Below are 18,609 nucleotides of genomic sequence, written 5' to 3'. Positions count from 1 at the left end.
AGTCAGATAGTCAGAGATAGTAGAGAGTCAGTCACTCTATCTGTAAACCAAGCAATCAGTCAGTCAGTCAATCAGATATGCAATCACTCAGTCAGTCAGTCATATATAATGAGTCAGCCAAAGTCAGTCTGTCGGACAGATGCTGTCAATCAGTTTCCCAGTCCTTCAGTCAGACTCACTGTCTCAATTATACATTTATTCAGTCTTTCAATCAGTCATTCAGAAAGTCATCTGACCAGCCAAGCACTCAACTACCCCATTTAGCAATTGTTTGCTGGGCATGAAAATGAATTTGGTTGTGGGGCGTGTTGACACAGCTCAAGATGACAAATCCCGCGCGCAATTGAAGCCATCCTTTAGATAAGATATTTTTCATAATGGCGCGCTTTATGTATCCAACTGCCTTTTGCTTTTTTGCTCTTTTGCTTCCCTCCTGTTTGCTAATAATAAACTTATTAAATGTGTAAGCCAGCCGTTGTGTTGCTTTGCTCAAAGTGTCTCTTGGCTGTTGCTGCTGCCTTTGCTTTTATTTGGCAAATAATGAAAAATAATTTAATCAAGCAAACAAAAGACGGCGGCCGTGGCAGTGGCGATAACAAAAGGGTTAGCCAGGTGAACAGCACCTGCACCTACAAAGAACCAAAAAAAAAAACCAAATTGGGAAATTGCGTCAAAGCCAACTGCGGCCGCTTGTCAAATGTAAATTGATGGCCGGCCGCGGATAAGCGTTCAATTATTGGACCAGCTGCATGAGGGCTTAAAGCGCAAATTTGCCTTGAATACACAGCGCATGAAATACAGAAGTGTGTATGGGCTGCTGGCAAATGAAAATTAGATTTAGACCAGCTGCAGGAGGATTGAGAGTGAGATTAGCTCTTATGCGCTGCTTATCAAATTAAGTGGAGTATATTGGTTTTTGTGTTGTGTATATAGAGCATAGGGATACCTGAGCTTTGTGCTTTTTTTTTTTTTGGGCCTAATCATTGCTATCTACTTCAGATAAGGTCTTAGTTTCAATAGCATCAAGCACAAGTTCTAAATTTCCTAGATATAAAATCATTAGATTTTAAAGTCTAACAGCTGCTGAGCGCTTCTAAAGCTCAAGCTTAAGACAGAGTCAAGCTTACAGTTTGACAGTCATTGCTTTGGTCTCAGAGTAAGCATATTAGTAGACAGCTTTGAGCTGTTATCACTTTATTTAGCATGCAGCAGTTACTGACTATACTGCCAAGCCCTCCAATGCCTTGAAGCTATATTCAAGCCAAAAACAGAGCATCGTTCAGTCAGTTTTAATGTATTATCATCATCTGTTGTGCTAGGCGCCCGCCTAATTTTCCTGGCTATGCAGTTTGAAGGGGCTGCTTGTTTGTTTGGAAGAGCAAAAAAAAAAAAAACGCCTGCGGTTTTCAATCATGCGCTAATAACGTAGCTAACAGGCTTTGACATTGCCGGACCAAAGCTGTGCGCCAGGTAGCCAAACAAAAGCATTTGGGCCGCATTCTTTTAGGCCAAACTGGCCGCAGCTATGTGCGAAATGTTTTGTGGCGTGTGGTGCGGGCGCAAAAACCGTCAACAGCAGCGGCCATTCTTTTTGACTCAAAGCCAACTATGCCACAGATTATGAATTTGACAGCAACAGCAACAACCAGAGCAACCTGAGCCTTGCCATGGGGTTAGGGACTGGCAGGGGCTCGGCCAGAGGCAGACAGCGGCGCATAATAAACTTTTGCAAGTGCGCTTGGCAAGTTTTAATTACGAAACGCGTCACTCGGCTGCTTCAAGTTGTTGGCGTTGTTCGTGTTTAATTCAGAAGGTTGGCATTAGATTGTTCTCCAAGGAAGTGGTGCGGCCTGCCTGCTCTGCTCGGCTCGGCGTTTGCATTTTAATCAAAGCGAAATTTTAAATAAATATTAGAGTCAAGTCTGAAAGTAATGAATAATTTCGATATGTATAAATCTAACTTTTGTGCTTGCCGCTGCACGCATTGACTAGGCTTGTCGGTTGACAATTTCAATTTGGTGTATAGTTTTTGGGGGCGTGGCTGCCGCTAACTTGGCCTTGGCACGTTTGTTGCATGCCAAATGAGCTTGGGTTTTGCGGCAAAGACACTCGAACGCGGCCGAAACCACAAAACTGTCGTTGCCGTTGTCGCTGTGGCAGCGTGTGTAACTGTTGCGCTCATTTAGCATTGTTGCCACACACACGCACAGTCATTCACTCACACTCACTCACATGTGCACCATCGCGCTTCCGCATGCAAATTTAACGAGCGCCAATGGCGAAATTGCGCCCACAGGCCACGTGGCATTGCCTTTGTGGCAAACATCACCATACAACCACACACAAGCAAGCCCACCCTCACACATACACACACACACACACACATATGGCTGTTAGTTTCATATCCGGCAGAAAAGATAGCGCATAAATGCAAAATGCCGTCAGGACAACAACTTGCAGTGTGCAAATTGTGCGGCCATAAAACGAGATTCACATTTTAAGCATTTTCTCTTTTTATATTTCAAATATTGTCTTAAGTTGACAAGTCATTTATGAGCGTGTGTATATGGGATTTATGGAATATACAAATGTATATATATATAAATATATATTTGATAAGTAAAAAGAGCAAAAGAGTGGGCAGCAAAACTTAGAAAAGTTTATAGTAAAATTTGCAAAATATTTAAGTAGCACAAGCCGTAAAATACTATATACATCGTGTTACATAATTCATGGTATATTTCAAAAACAGTCAGTCAGTCTTTTAATCAATCAAATATTCAGCTAATCAATCGGCCAAATAGTCCGAGTCAGTCAGACAGTCGATGAGTTAGTCAAGCTGTCAGCCAGTTCTTCCTTCAATCAGACAGGCAGATTGACTCATCCATCAGTTAGTCAGTCAGATGTAGTCAATCATTTAGACAGTCACTCAGTCAGTCATCTGTCTGTGAGCAGCAATAATAAATTCGTTGTGCTGGATATTATCTATGAACTCCATTTATGCCATGCGGAATACTCTTTGATAGCAGTGCTTTAAGCGCATAAGCAATATTATACTATATATTATATTATAATATAATATTATATATTATATTATAATATAATATTACATATTATATTATAATATAATTATAATAAACGAAGTACGTTCCTTGTGTTCAATCGCAGCACTATAACAGCCAATTAACAAGCATTCGTCTGATTTTTCAGTGAACTTCAGTTGCAGAATTTTGTTAGCAATTTTAATTATTTTTAAGCAGAAAGAAAATAATTTATGAATAAATGGCAAAACTTAATAAATACCTCAACAGTTCTAAGCTTTTCAATAACTTAAATAATTTCAAAAAAATTGTTATAGAAAATAGTATCACTCTTGCTGGGTCAGCTTGGTTTATTCCCACTTTTGATTGGCTTGCGCAGCGCTAGCTGAGTTAGACTAATTTTTTAAAAGAAAACAAACAGCTAAGTTGAAGCTAAATCGATCTATATATATTAATAACTAAGCATTATAATGCACATATATATTATATAAATGTATCAGAAAATATAAACACATTTTTATTTTTATTAAGCAGCTCAAGTTGACTTTTTTTTAGCTAAAGATCTTAAGCAGTTCTTAGTCTGATGTAAGCCATTATTTTTCTCAAATAATCTAACAGCCAGGCCAAGAAATAAGTTATACTCATCTATATAAATGTACGCATATATTTTGTTGCACTTTGTGCAATTTGCTTGTGTTACTTTCATGTCAGCTCTTGATTGTATTAAAAGAATATGGCACACATGTTGGCACTTGTCGAGGCGGCTGGTAACTCGATTTGCACAGCCCCAAACTCATTTGCCGCCTCTGCCATATGCTTTTATGATTATGGCAATGATAATACCATCGTCGCCTACTGTTTTTGTGCAACAACTGCAAAATGCGTTGGCGACACTTGCTGCAAATTGCCAAGCCCAGCCGTACCCTCCGACAGCCCTGCGCTACCCGCTTGGCGCTCATTTGGCGCGATTCGAGCTGAAAATTGCTTGACACAGTTGTCGCAAAGCTCAGGTTCTTCTGCTGCTATTTGACGTTGTCCTTGCCATACGAAAAACGAAACGGAACGAAACGCAAAGTAAACAACGGCTGGCACGAGGCACAAGGCAGGCGAAAAAGAAACGCCATGCCCATCAAATGACAGAGCAAATGCCACCAGCCCCACGCACCCTAATGACACTGATGCGTTTTTGATGATGCCACTGCCTCGAATGGCCTGCCTCGTGCCTGTCTACCTACCTAACCAGCGCTAGCAGTAATTGAATATTGCCTCGTACAACATTGCGTATGTGCAATGTGCAGGCAACTTGTTTACATTTCGACTTCTCTACCTCTTCTGCTTCTTCGGTTGTTTTTTTCTTTTTTGGCTTCGCAATTAACGTGTCCGAAATTAATAATGGCATTAATCATGTAGAGCAGCAAGGTCCTTGCGTAAGTTTTTGCCGCAGCTGCTGCTGCTGCTGCTGCTGTTAACAACATTAATAATGCTGCTGCTGTTGCTGCTGCTGTTGATACTCTGCATCCGTTGCAAAATTTATGAAGAGAAGCATATTGTTGTTTTTTGAGTACATTTTAAATCTACATAAGTTGAAATTGGTTGTAATTCAGAGCAGAGTTTTTTTGATTATATAATGCTACTCGTTGTTAAAGAGTGCCCGGATTTTGCCGAGCGTGTTAAATAGAGAAATGTCATATCTGGTAATTTATATTTGCAATATAAAGCCATATTGACAACCGAAAATTCCTAAATATATTCTGCATATATTATTGCCCTTTGGGAACATGAGCAATCGAGTCTAGCTGTATTTACTGGAGACCTAGAGCTGGAATCCCAAACAACTAAACGCGGTTGGCTCTAAAAATGCTTCATAGATCGAGTAAAAAATGATCAGTTCACGTCTATAAGGGCGAATGGCAAATGGGGACTTACTAGATGGTATTTTGTTTGTTTAAATTCTTTTGCTAGAGAACTGAAATTTGGAATCTAGTAGTACATGTTGTGGGCATATATTATTGGAAGATGATGTGCAACAATATAGAGGATCATCTAAGAATTTCATTATGCAAGTCTTTAAGGAAGATACATATAAGTATTTCAAATAGAAATCATAAGTTTGTTATTCAGCTATACTGAATTCTGTAAAGATCTATTGATGTGTGCCTTTTGTTTCTATGAAGCTGACAGAGGAGATCTTCGACTTTGCAGGATGATGCCTGGAAGTGGGAGCTGAGTAGTACATAAACAGTCGATTGTGAGTGTGTGTTGTTATATGAATAATCACAGAATGATAGAGCCAAAAGAATGATAAGGTAGAGTCAGTCTGTAAGACTCGATTGCGTTAAGCCCAAGCAAGTGCTTGGCAGAAGTGCAATATGTGGAATATCGTATAGTAAACCTTATATCGTATATCGTAAAGCATACTTTTCTGCCACATCAAATAAGTACTGACTTATGCACTTTCCAATAAACTTTTACAGGGCATCTTCCAGTCGGGCACTCCCTTCAGTTTCATACTATTATCCGGCTTGAGCAGCATCCTGTGTGAGGAACGTTAACGCCTCTGCTATATTTTATGACACGCCATATTTTATGCGTGTGCAAGCAGAATTTTTGAGTACACAAATTAAAAGACACTTCGTATGGAAATGCTACACCCTCCACTCAGCACTCACACACACACACACAGCTGCACACTGCCCGCAGGGCGTTGCGTGTTCACATAATTAATGGGGATTTCGGACTGCGGCACATTAATCGATAAGCACTCAATTAGCAGGCCTTAAAGGCTTAGACAGCGAGCAGTGCGTTTGTCTATGGTGCGCTAAGCTGTGGCAATAATAGCGTGTGGCAATCGCCATTCAGTTGCGGCCAAATAATTTCAATGAGCCTTAATTTTGCTGACATTTTCATGTTGTTGAGTCGATCGATCAATGGGCCAGCTGCAATAATAATTCGACAACTTTCATGCTACGCTGTAATAAGAAGCCAACCGCACCACCTGCTGCTATAGGCAGGTGGGGAATTGAATATATGACAACTTTATAGAGTCGACTTTATTATAATCGCATAAAGTATTTGGCGTGCTGGGAGGCAAGTTTGTGGTGGAAGGCTGAAGGCTGAAGTCTGAAGGCTAAAGGCTCTGATGTTGCACGCACCAGTGTCTCATGCATCTTTCATGTGGGTCGTTAATGTGCTTGCCGCACAGCAGCCAAGTTTATGCAACAGATTTATGGTAGAGCAGCTACGTGCCACAACAGCAACAGTAGTCAGGGGCAGTGGCAGCAGCAGGACATCTGCTGGCATTCGCAGCTCCGTTGTTATTCGCGCAAATTGGCTTCGCATTGCTAAATAATGCTTGTCAAATGAATGAAACTTGCAACAACTCGATGACAGTTGGGCCAAGTTGTACAATCGCTGATTTCATTAGCTCACAGATACTGAGAAAGCACCGCCGCTGCCCTACGCCTGGGCTCCAGCTGGGCCGAGCCAGCGAAAAACTTTGCCCTTTACAATTAAATGCAACTTGCTGAGTGGCAACAGTGGCGCAGCCTCAGCCTCGACCTGAGCCGCGGCTCATAACTCATGCAGCCGTGAATCTGCTATTGTAGCAGTTGCAGTTGTAGTTGCAGCTGCAGCTGCTGCTGTAGCTACAGCTGCAACTAAATGCTACCGCATAACTTGCCCTAAACAAATAACTGCTCTGACTACACAATTTACATAATTAACGAGCAGAAAATTGCCAGTTGAGTGGGCTTGACGGAAAGATATTTTGTTTATGGTTGGGACTTGAGGGGTGGAAATCCTATTTACCGATGAGCTTGACTGGAAAAGATGCTGCGGAGAGATCATATTGTAAGCCGAACTGGCAGATATCCTGATTATGCTTTCAGCATAAGTGAGAGATATTCTGCTTATAGTTTGAGCTTGATGGTTAGATGTGCGCTCTTTATAGATTGAATTTGCTGAGAGATATTTTCAATATTGACGAGATGAAATTAGAGGCGAGTATATAATTTTTTTACTGACTGAAAAATATTCGGTTTATATAGTTTGAGAGAATCGGTGAAGTTATTCATGAATTGAAATAAAATTGATCTGCGATTTTTTTTAGACTCTTTTTATTATACTTATATTCTTAAGCTCTTAGAATTTTATACTTTTTAACTATACTTTTGAGTTCTTATATTATATTACTCTTCTATCTTTTCAGACTTATAAATATCTAGTTCTTTTTCTTATAGACTTAAACTGCTCTAATTTTCGCCTCAGGATATTCTTTTATTAACTATTCTACTCACATTATTTTATTGTTATAGTCTTATTGTCCTTCATCTCATAGACTCTTTCACTGCAATGCTCACACACTCTTATACTATAATACTCATATGAGATGTTATATGATGTTATGCTCTCATACTTGCTTCTTCTCATACTGTGACGCACCTTTGCTCGCTTTTTCTAGTACTCTTAAGTTCTTATTTGATTTTGAACAAGTCATCAGTGATCTCATGACATTATGACATATGTGAGATGGGCGTGCTGTATTAGTGAAACTAGTACTGTAAGATTTCAAATGGAATCTTATGTACAGTCAGATAGACCCACAGACAGAAGGATATGTCTGAATCAACTCAACTGCTTAATTGGATTAAGAATATATAAATTCTTCATGGAATCAGTTACGCCTGCTTCTGTCTGGCATAAAACTGATTATATTTTGAACATAGCTAGGATAGAGCATGGCTATGTATAGATTGACAGATATTCTGCTCTTAATCAAGTTTGGCTTTACTTAAGCTTAGTCTGCCTAAGAATTCGCCTGCATCTTAAGTTCGGAACTACAGGGTTTAAAAATAAATGATCAGCGCTGCGAAGTTCAGTTCTATTTACTCTTCTCTACTTCTCCAACTTTTGTATATATGAATGTATCACTACATATTTATTAATTTTTTAATAGGACTCTTATAGCGTCAGGTTTGAAGTGCTTATCTCACTGCTCAGTCGACTACTTTCTCTTCTCTTTTGATTTAGTTTCATCTACAAACTTAATTCTAATTCAAAGTAAAGTTTGAAGCGCAGTTAGTCAACGGTAACTGACAGTTCTTTTAGAATCCTCTAATTGCCTTTTAGTGTTAACTAATTAAATAATATTAAATGTCAGTTAGTAAGTGCAATTTATTGTAAGCTAAGCTAGACAGATGAGACTTGTTTGAAGAGCATAGTTTTAATTGACAATTGACAATGAGTGCGAGTGAGCCGAAGCTTGTTATTCGTATTTGGATATAATTTGAAAACATTTGAAGTTCCAATAAATTTGGCTAATATAATTCGCCTCTATCAAAGCAGATTTTGGTTTTCATTGTCAAGCAATTGCCAAAGAATGCATTTGAAAATATGTATAACATCTGGACATGGAAAAAACATGGAGAATAAATCATGGAAAAAATCATATCAATTATTATCAATTTATCAGATGTCAGGCGCATTGAATTCGAAATGTGCCGCATAATTTGTGTACAATGTAAATTAGGGCCAATTCTAAACAATATGGATAAGTGGATAATCGCAGCTGACCGAGGGCTATTACTGGGCAGCAGTCAGTGGGTGGGGCTTATAAATAACTGTGCCATTAAAATATAATGCCGCCAAATACTTCTGCCGTTGAGTAGTTTTTCATGTTTTGCAGTTATTTTTCGTTGCCTTTTCAATTTCCACTTTAAAGGATTTCAGAAACATGCAAACGTTTTTTTTTTTTGTTTTGTGTTGCTTTCGTTATTTTTCTCATTCTCCCGCTGTGGGAAATGGATTTTCATTTGCGCCGCTGCTTTTTGATTTGCAGTGTTGGAATTCATTTTTCTGTGCTTTCTTCATGGCTTTTATTTTTTGCTTTTTGTTTTTTCCATAATTGAGAATGGGGGCGCGCGTAGCACTGCATAAATTGTTTGGAAAATTGCGCTTTATTAAAATATGTGACAGTCAGCAACATCAGCAGCAGCAGCCGTAGCAGCAGCAGCAGCAGCAGCAGCTGCCAACATTGCAGTATTCCAGCTTGTATACCCTAAGCAATTATAAAACAAACAACATTTGCAAATATTTCATTTATTTTTAATTGAATTTCAATAACATGAAATTGATTAATTGCCAAAAAAATATAAAATAAATATAAATTCATGCTTAACTATTTCATAAAGAAATTCTTAGTTTATTTAAATATTTTAAGACAAAAAAAATTATGAATTTGTAGTCGGGCGCAGCAGACTGCGTAACACGCGTTTATGGTTCAAAACACCCAACATTTATTCAAAAATCAATATTTTTTGTATTTGGCACGCCTCAGTGGGCTGCTGTAGAACAGGTCAACAAGGATTCACCTTTGCCACTTTTAAAGTAGCCACAAATATGTTGTTTTTTGGTATGCCACGCCCCCAAGAAACGTATAATTTTGAGAGTTGTTTAAGGCAAATTTCTTAATACATTTTTGTGAGTAACTCAAAATATATAAATGCAAAGTGTAAGAAATTTATTTAAAAGCAAAGCTTACCTAAAACTTCATTTAAAACGAAATTTCATATGAAGTGTATATATTTAAATACCTCACAACTGTAAAATTCTAAACGCGCAAAAGATTTTTCAGCTTTACTTTCATTTATGGCGAAATCTAAGCTTAAATCCGAGGCTTTGCTGATTGATAAGAAATTTCTGTGAATTTGAACCTAAGCCTAATAGATCATTATGTTTTGATACATATAATGGCACAAATATATATATATATATATATATATATATATATATATATATATATATCCATATCATGCTACATGCTTTATTCTGCGCCTTGCGCATAAAACGTTTTGTAATTTATATATTTTTTTGCTGTCGTTGTTGTCGCTGCTGTCAACGCATTATGTAATTATTTATGAAATTATGAGAAATGGTAGCCCAGCAAAAGGAAAAAAACGTAATTTATATATATAAATATATAACATCACAGAGTCCTTCCACTTTTTTGAGAACGTGTTGTGGCACATTTTATGACAGTCGCAGCGTTGTCCTTTTCAACATTAGCGAGCGCAGAAAAAAAAAACGCTTCAGTGCCCAGCAGACAGACAAACTGCGTGGCGCACACAGGCAGCCGCACGAAAGACCGTTGACAATACGCACACACACAGTCACATACATATATGTATACATATAATTATGTGGCTCAAGGAGCAGCTAGACCAGCACGTGAGGCCCCAGTGCATCGTTAAAGATTTATTTTGAAATTCCAATGGGCAGCCAAGCAACCAACACGCCATGAGTTGTTGCGCGTAATTGTGCACTTTAAAAGGGGCTTTATGGTGGGGACTGTGGCTGGCTGGCTGGCTGGTGGTGCTGTTGCGGCAGTTTTGCTTACTTTTATGGTAATAATTTCAGTCAGCGGAAACGGAAATGTAAAAACGTGTTGCCAGGAAGTCATAATTCAGCTTAGACAAACGAGAGATAGTAGGCGCTAGAGCGCGAGCGAGATGGTAGCTGAGTTAGAGCATATAAGTGCCACATGCAACATGCTGCTGGCAGCTGTTGCTGTTGCTGTTGCTGTTGCTGTTCTTGTTGTTGTTGTTGTTATTATTATGATTGTTGCTTCTGAAGGACTACATCGCATTAATGTGGTTTTACAACATGTCGGGCATAAAAATGAGAAATTGCTGCCACACATGCTTGTGCTACTGTGTGATGTGTGTGCGAGCAACTGCATTGACAGCAAAATCACAAACTGCCTCACACAGTTGGTCAGAAACAATATAGTCAAAATTAGCGCAAAATGAATTATAAATGTGCCCTCAATAAAAAAAGACAACAAAGCAGAGCAAATAAACAAGCTTGAAAGCTTTCATTGTGATTGATGAACTAGCTTATGCCCCGTAGTGCTAACCTGATATAGTTGTATGCTCTGATCCCAAGTTAAGAAAGTCAATTAGTTTTTTTATTTCAAAATCATTTGTACTTTGCGCAGTCCAAGCTTAATTTAGCACTGTTTAATATCCATTCTATAAACAAGGTGCACTGGAGCCTTTTGGAGTCGACTGACTCTACATAAGAATATAAAATCTATTCCTACAGACGCTAACTTATTAAGAAACAGAATAGATTAGAAGAGACAAAATATAAGATGTGTTTGGCTAATAGCTTGTTAAGGCCTTAATTCTTAAGGCAACAAGTATATAATAAATAATTGAACAAGTGAATAAATAAAGTATGGCATGATTTAATACAATGTTGAAACACAAATAAATAAACCTACACTCGACTGTCGATACATCAGAAAGAGCCCTTTTATTCTTATTTATTTTTACAAGACTACTTTTTTTTTTGAATACATAAAACTTTAATTCTTTTTGCTTACCTCAAATGTTAGCTTAAAAAAAAAATAAATAAAAAATAAACTTCAGAGCAGACTGAGCAAAAAAATAAATAAAAATATAAAAAAATTTAAATTTTTTTATTTTCAGCAAAAAAAAACTTCCATTTCTATTTAATCACTAGCATCATCATCATCATTATTAAATTATATTAATTTCACTCAATTTGGCAATAACAGGTGCCACATTTTTTGTGTAAGCTATAAAATGTATTGACTTTACGAAAACAGTTGCCATGGGTTATATCTCTGCAGGAAAAATAATATTTTGACTTACTTTAACTATTTAAAATGTTTCAAAAGAAACTTCTTGTTAGTTTTCTTGAAAATGGCAAATCTTTATTTGCCTTAACAGTAAAGTTAGGGCAGCTACGCATATACCCACTTGTTGCTATACAGGGTACGATTGTGAAACTTTGCACAGTCAACAGTAAAAGCTTATTAATGTTATAAATAATAAAATAAAAATTTTCCTGCAATTTTTAATAAAAGTTAGAGTTAAGCCTAAGCAGCACATAAATAAAAAACATAGAGTACTTTTTGGGGCTAATTAAAATGACATATCAAAAACATTTTTGTCAATATTCAAAAAGTGCTAAATTAATTTAAAAAAAAATTAAGTAAAATAAAAAAAATATTTGACGCAGCATAGATTTTAGCCGCACGCTGATCAATTTAATAATGTTGGCAAGTTATGCTATGCAAGCATCATGACATTCAATTGAATTGCTTAACTTTAATGCTTATCTCTGGGTTCATAATATGCTGCTCCTTTGTGAGGGCTTCGTAAGTTATGAACCATAAAGGACTTGCCACTTTACAGCACGTTGCGCATTGTATGAAGCATAGTCGACGCTTTATGCGCGGCTTAGCACCAAATCCCCGACTGTGTGTTTACAGCTGCCACAAAACTGAAATCTTTCGGCAAGCCATGAGGAAAATCTTTAAAGTCTCAGTGTGCCACAGCAGCCCCTAGCTGGCAGCTAGCTGGCAGGGCAGGGCGGTGCACATTCCATTTTTCGCTTGGCAGTGTTGCTGGCAATTATCACAACATCGTGTCGCAGTCATCGTCCTTGCCATTTCTGCCACACTAACAATAATACCCGCCCCAGCGAACAGCGTACAACAGAATGCGGCAACCAATCAGGCAAACAGTGAACGATGCGCCCCACAACGCCCATTTTTAATGTGCGCCAACTTGGAGCTGGGAGCCAAAGCACTGCCACTCGCTTTTCGGCGTTTCGGTATTGGTATTGGAATTTGCTGTGCAACTGCTTGAATTGTCTTGTACATATTTACACTGAGCAACAACAGTAAATTGACATAAAAACCAAATTGTCCATAAAAATGTATTTCCCTTCCCCAAACATGTTTATTTTTTTTCTTTTCTTTTCTTTTTGTTTTTTTTGCCATCGCTTGGCTGTGCGCCTCGACGCTTATCGATAAAGTTCGAACGGGACAGCGGGGCAGCTGTCCATTGGCAGCACTTCGCTGCCGGAATTAGTTTCCATGTGCCAAAAACAAGAAATAATGTGAGTATGATCGACTGTATAATACACGCTTATAAGCCTAAGCATAACTCTAGATTAGTTTCTATAGAAAGTCTCCGGTTTCGCAGTCGCTGTCAAGTTGACAGCCAGACAAACTAATATACTCATTGTCAGCGCTCGGCACGGGCACAAGAATAAAGAGAGCAAACCCCCAAGCGACAAAGCCCGAGCTCCGTTTCCGTCAACAATTTAATCAGTTCATCGCCGCTGCCGCAAATCCATGGCTAAAGGTTTTTGGTAACATTTTATTTTGGCGCTTGTTTATTTCGCAGACCCTTTTGGGGTTTTATGTTTCATAGACATCGGCACCAAGTTCATTTTAGTTGAGTTTTTATTGATTCAGCTACAGCTACAGCTACAGGAAATTAAATGCCACGCCCCTCTCCAGCCCGCCAGCCAGCCAGTCAATATTCTAGTTTCCTTTGTTCATCAGCATTTGGCAATGGCGGCGGCATTAGCCATGGCTAATTCTAATCCTAATGCTTGGGCAATTATTGTCATAATTAATAATGCGCGCTGTAGCAATGTGTTAATATACTATGTAACACATTTCGGGGGTAATACAAAAGAGGGTCAGCTATTTATGGTAAAATGTGAATATTAACTATTTTAGCTATTTTTTGTGTCATCTATATGCAGGTATATATAGCTTTATATGCTTATATAGTAGATTGGATATATTGAATAATCTAAAGTGTTTTAGTCGGGAGTGCCCAACTAGCAAATATCCTGAATTTTGACAGCGTAGCTATTTTTATTATTCTACTATTCTTTTATGGAATATATACCAACACACTCATATACACGCACATGGGTATTGCTATTGTAAAAAAGTTATTGAACATTTTTGTGACAATATCATCCAGAGGAATATGTATAATTGCTAAAGCAGAAGTATCTAATCGAAATTCTCTTTTTCTTACAATTTTTATGTAAGCTTAAAAATCTGTTTTATTTATTTGATTTTTTAGCTTTTGTCGTAAAACCAAATAAAACAAAATCAAATGATCGATTATTATCGATAATCAAGTAGATAAAATTTATATCGAAAATAAAATTCATAAGCTCATACTGGGCTTGGTATATAGGAAAGTGTTTTTACAATTTCAAGTCTCTAGCTTAGGTGCTTAACGCAAGCGCTGCGCTATATGGATGGATGGACTGACATGCCTAGATCGACTTAGCTCGCTCTCATAGGCATAAATCTATGTATACTAAATAAATTCAGTTTCTCAATGACTACAGTTAAAATGATGAAAGCCTTGATTTTATGTAAGCAAGATAAATACTTCAAATTGGTTTCTATGATAAGTGTCTAATATAAGGATTAAACATGAAGAGATTATTGCTCAAATTTGACAGCCTGTTAAAAATGTTGTCATAAAAACTAAACTTAGACTGGTTTAAATACAAATATAATATCTGAGCCTTATAAATATCATACAATTATAATTAAACTCAAATTAGAGTCTAAGTAATGAAAAAACTTAAACGCTTCAAAAATTATGAATGCAGAATTAAAGTAAATATGAAATTCGTGTTTGTTTGCTTCCTCAGCTCTCGTGATAAATGAAACATGTTGTTGCATTATGCAAAACATGTTTTTGCAGTGCTGTCAAACATCGAAATTTGTGCAGCTGTGTAAAATACGCGATTGATTGATACTGCGCTGATGCGCTAATTGAAACGTATCGAATGCAAAAACAGATGCGACAACTTCAACCGGAATATCGAGCGCTCCCCTTATCAACACCCAAGCATACACACACGCACACGCACACGCACACAGTGATAGATATATGCAAACACGCACATTGACTTTGAATGAGTTTTTAATAACATTGTTAGCGTCAGCTCGTGCGATGACCACAAACGCGACCGGGCGAGCCTCGAGGGGGCACGGAAGTTGACTTCTGCACACGTTAAAGGCCGACCGGCAGGAACAAAAACAAAAAAAAAGAGCAACAGCAACAACAATGTAAATGCACGCGTGTGTGTGTGTGTGTTGGCTATTTTTGTTTGTTTATGCCACGCCAGGCGCACATGTAAGCACGGACCTGACCAATGTTTGCGCAACGCCTCGCGCTACTTTTGCCTTGCCAATGGCGAGCATATTGAAAATGTCGCGTTTGTTGTGGCATTGGAAGTGGCAGGGCAGTCGGGCCGGTTGGCTGCCTCGAAGGGCGGGTCAAGCGCTTGTGGGTGGCCGATCCACCCACAGACGCCAGTAGCTGTTGTGATTTTATTAACAATGCAAAAAAAATATGGAGGAAAAAAGGGCGCTGCTGGCCATATCTCGGACGCACTAATTACACAGGCCAAGCCATAATGATAGACATAGGAACTGTGTCATACAATTCTGATTTGATGACTCTGCTATTATGTATATATATAGAGTGTCTATATATATGACAGCTGCTGCTGTTGCTGCTGCTGGGACTGGCAGTAGTCGCTAAGCTGTTGCCAAATTAGTTTCACTTGGCATATATAACACTAAACTAGCCCTTAGGCTTTGACACAACACTTTAGCTTATTCATGCTGTGCGCATATATGTACATATATGTGAGGCAGGTGTTTACACGGACTGCAGATAAAGGACTCTGCATGTGGCACAGTCCAAAGAGAGAAAGAAGCAGAAAAAAAACCTGTATAGCAAACAAAGATGGAGCTGCCGAAAACAAATAATCCGTTTGCTGTGCGTGTGTAAGCTTTGCTGTTTGTATTTTTCTTTCACGCACACACACACAGACAGACAGAGACACACACGCGCACAGCATGCTGCACGCTCTTCTTATCTGGCCTCGTTGGCTGCTGCATTCGTTTTTTCTCTGTTTACAGCACAGCCGCAACATGTTGAGCTGCAAAGTAATATGTTATAACAAAAGGCCAGGCACGGATTCGGCTCAGCTGCATGAGGCTGATGGGCTGGGGCTGGAGCTGGGGGTGTTGGCATGCCACGTTGCGTCAGTCGTTGCCTGCTAGTCAAGCAGCAAGGAGCTTAAAAACCTCATTGACACGTTCATGTTGCAACACTTTTCGTTTCTCTAAGCCATTTCTTTGCCATATTGTCCAACTCGAGACACTAGCTGCCCCGTGCCCAGCCCCTGGCCCACACAGATAAATGTCAATACACACGTTGGTCTTTAGCTTTTTACATTGCTGGCTTATGCTGCGTATACGTATTGAAACTTAGCTGCAATCTGTGCGGGCGGGGCGCAAGCCAAAGCAATACCTGTGCAGCAGTGCGTATGAGTGATTTGAATGTGCATTTAATTGCATTGAAAATGTAATTTTACTACGCACACAAAGTATCGAATATATAATTTGCATGCATGCAGCTACGAATTTAATTACCTTTTTGCTTTGCAGGTGAAACTAATTGAATTACCTTCATAAAGGTGATTAGAGCCTTCAGTTCTCTCATCTGTGGCTGAGATAACTATGATTATTAAGTACACGCTTTAACACAGTATTAAATCATGTAGCTAGCTGCTAGCTTTGCGGCAGGTGGGCGCTGCAACTGCAGGTGTATTTTAATGTAATTAGTTTGCGAGTTGAAACGTTCAAATTATATTAAAAGTTTGCTATAACAAAAATAATATATACTTCTTGGAAGCGCAGTTCTCTCAATCAGGCAGCTGTGCACAAAGCAAAAAGTGAGTGGGAAACTTTATTCTGCACTATGAGCAAACGGGAAATCAGCGAATGCTGCAAAATTATACCTGTAAAATGATATCTTTGCAGAGAGATTTGTGCAATTAGAAAGAGTGAAGCTCGTTTTTACCGTAAATTAGAAATGATTAAATATTCTTTTTCGTATTACACAAGCCAACGGAGTTTGATAACCAGGAATCAGTCAAAACTTTTCATTAGGTTTCTGAAGTGCAGAATCTGAAGCTGAAATCTGAGTCTAAAATTGCTCTATCCTTTTTTGCTTCTTGTCTTTATGTGCAATTGGCTTTTATAAGTTATGCAAGGTTATTTGTGTATGTGACTAATATGTGTGAGAAAGGGTAAGGTCTTAGGCATATACGTAGAGTATGTGCATGCTGCTAACTGATAGCTTGACAGCCAAGTAGCGTTGATGATTTCCTAGGCTACTCGGCCGTGCTTGGAAATTTCTTTGCTGGCCTCATTTCATTTGACTTGATTAGGAACATACCATTGTGTCTTTACCGATTATGTCTTTATAGATTTTCTTTAAGTATGCCAACCCAAATGTTCTCGTACAGTAAGTTAGTATTACAGTAAATTAATAGGTTGTGGTAAGGCAATACGGTAGTAAGCTGGTGAGTCAGGAAGGTAGTAATTCAGTATGATAGTAAAGAAGTAAGGTAGTAAAGACACCACAAGTGTATTATTTAAAAATCTAGATTTAAGTTGATATTACAAAATTTCTAAGCCACATAAAAACGAGTTTTTTCACTTCTGCATTAGAGTTGCTTAAAAACGTTGAACTTTTGTTTAGATAATTCCATCAAAATTTATTATACTAATATGAATATGAATTTAAAGAAAACCTAAGTATTTGTTGAAAAACTTAAAAATATAGTATATATATTGCTCTAGCAAGAACCTGTTATTGGGGGCCATTTCCTGACGCCTTTAAGTGCACTGTGAGAGAGCTTTGAGGAATTTACGACCATCGAGTATAGGGACATAAGTAAAACACTTGTACGATATGAGATATTATATAAGAGTCCTGAATAAAAGACCTCTCTTCGGAGCGACGATTACAGTACAGCATGAACTGCTGAAGCTCAAACATCTTTTGCCTCGAGCCGCTCTGAGTACTCCCATCGAAACTAAGAGGCAGCTCAGAGCAGCATAGATCGCTGTAGCTCACTGATCAAGTTCTAAATCTATATGCTCTATATTGCCAGGCATTATGACATACTAGAATGCCCTAATATTTTACTGACATGAATATACATAAGCTGACATTATTGACGTAGTCTATTTGAAATTTCATAGCGTACAAGTGTATAGAATACTCTTATTGTATACAGCGTACAGTACCTGAATTGAGGGCAACTTTTCGTGCTCAACTTATTCTTGACTTCAAGTTTTTACCTTTGCTGCAGTAGAGTGAATTTTTGTACAATTTATAATACGCAAATTCCCTTTCATAAATATTTCATATATTTTGTATATATATGTATTTTGCATGTCAGGGCAACAATAGCCCCGAAGGCAACTACAGGTAGTCAGTCAGCAGTGCTGTGCGCATTTGCTAAACTCCTGACAAAACGCATTGTTGAAATATTTTAAAATAAAACTTTTCTGTTCTTAGTGTTTTTGCTGTTGTTCTATTTGGATGCTTCTGTTTGGTGCAGGGCTTAAAAAGCAATCATATGAAAGCATTTTAATGCCGAGATAGTTGCAGAAAAAAGTATGTTGACATATTTTCGTAAAGACTCTTAACCATATATAAATGACACAATCTGTATGCTTTAATAAACATAATTTATGAAATTTCTATAATCAATTTGTACACATTGCTGCTGCTGCTGCTGCTGCTATCTATATAAATAAATTTGTACGAAAATTGTTTGTGGCACGCAACCAAAGGTGAGTAAATAAAATAACTAAAATGTCAGCGTTGAAGGTCAGTTAAAG

The 18,609-nt window shown here is 38.1% G+C and overlaps 1 protein-coding gene across 1 annotated transcript in view; it reads right to left on the bottom strand.

Annotated features, from left to right (window-relative positions):
- Positions 1–18,609, bottom strand: part of LOC111605439 (probable muscarinic acetylcholine receptor gar-1) — a 36,172-nt gene that overhangs the window by 8,336 nt on the left and 9,227 nt on the right. The window lies entirely within an intron of this gene.

This window comes from Drosophila hydei, unplaced genomic scaffold (assembly GCF_003285905.1).
Source record: "Drosophila hydei strain 15085-1641.00,03,60 unplaced genomic scaffold, DhydRS2 tig00008119-arrow-pilon, whole genome shotgun sequence".
Lineage (NCBI taxonomy): Eukaryota > Metazoa > Arthropoda > Insecta > Diptera > Drosophilidae > Drosophila > Drosophila hydei.
Note: the sequence above shows the minus strand (reverse complement) of the source record. Positions and strands in the feature narration are given on the sequence as shown.